The sequence below is a fragment of the Sinocyclocheilus rhinocerous genome, unplaced genomic scaffold (genome assembly GCF_001515625.1).
Source record: "Sinocyclocheilus rhinocerous isolate Xijiao unplaced genomic scaffold, SAMN03320098_v1.1 C36467961, whole genome shotgun sequence".
Lineage (NCBI taxonomy): Eukaryota > Metazoa > Chordata > Actinopteri > Cypriniformes > Cyprinidae > Sinocyclocheilus > Sinocyclocheilus rhinocerous.
Genome location: NW_015781609.1, coordinates 1 through 1,169, shown reverse-complemented (window position 1 = coordinate 1,169; position 1,169 = coordinate 1). Strand labels below are relative to the sequence as shown.

General features: G+C 43.5%; 1 pseudogene; it reads left to right on the top strand.

Annotated features, from left to right (window-relative positions):
• The first annotated feature begins 416 nt into the window (after window positions 1-416).
• On the top strand, window positions 417-1,160 carry LOC107736065 (transcription factor MafK pseudogene; annotated as a pseudogene).
• The last annotated feature ends 9 nt before the right edge of the window (window positions 1,161-1,169 follow it).

Here is a 1,169-nt window from a genome sequence, read left to right as displayed (position 1 = left end):
ACAGGGAGAAAGGACATTCCCAAAAGTCATTCCTGACATCAACATCACATGGTTATATTTTATTATTTTCTTATCTTCTCTTTTTTGTTATCAGTAATGTACATTAGGGTGTTTTTCTGTTATTTAGCAAGTGTTAATTGTATTATTTTAGTGTCTGATGGCATTTTGTTTTCGTGTATAGCCCTGTGAACTGTTTAAATAAGGAGTATTGGTCATGTTTTATGGACAGGCCACTTATGATGAACTCTGATTCATCATGTGGCTTTCTATTTTACCATCTCTATTATTATGGTGGTTGTCAATACATTTAGGTAAATAGCATATTTTAGTAAAATAACATTATAGCACTTAAATTTACTGTTGTATGCTGAAAACTATACAGGCATCAATATTCTATCTGGTAATACCTGAAACATTTTACCATATTTTTTACAGTGAATTTTCTGGCAACCATAGTTGCCTGTTTTACAGTAAATGTAACATTTACCAAGAATATTTTTTACAATGCAAATAATGTTCCATTATTTCAGGTGAAGAGGGAATGCGGGGAGAACGTCCCAGTGCTGTCCGACAGTGAGCTCATGTCGCTGTCTGTGCGCGAGCTCAACACGCACTTACGCGGTTTGTCACGCGAGGAAGTGCAGAAGTTGAAGCAGAGGCGGCGCACGTTGAAAAACCGCGGCTACGCGGCGAGCTGTCGGGTAAAGCGCGTGTCCCAGCGTGAAGCCCTGGAGCAGCAGAAGAAGGAGCTGCAGCGGGAGGTGGAGCGGCTGGGGTCAGAGAACGCAGGCATGCGGCGGGAGTTGGAAGGGCTGGGTGCCCGTCTCGCTGCCTTGCAGCGCTTTGCCAGAGGTTTGGAATCCGGAGGAGGCAGTCTGCTGGCCACCACACCCCGTCTGAACACAGCCTCCGTCATTACCATAGTGAAGTCACCGCAGCAGGTGCACACCCCTAGAGAGCAAGGAGCATCCTAGGACACCACGCTCGCATGTATACGCAGACACACATAGGTACACAGTATGATCGCACAGACCAGACCATGTATACTCACATATACAGGAAGAAAAACAAGTACCAGTTGGGAATTACAGATTCACTTAAATATATATAACACACAGAGACTGTATATACAGTCTTATAAATGTCCAAGAATAATCTCAGTACTGTTG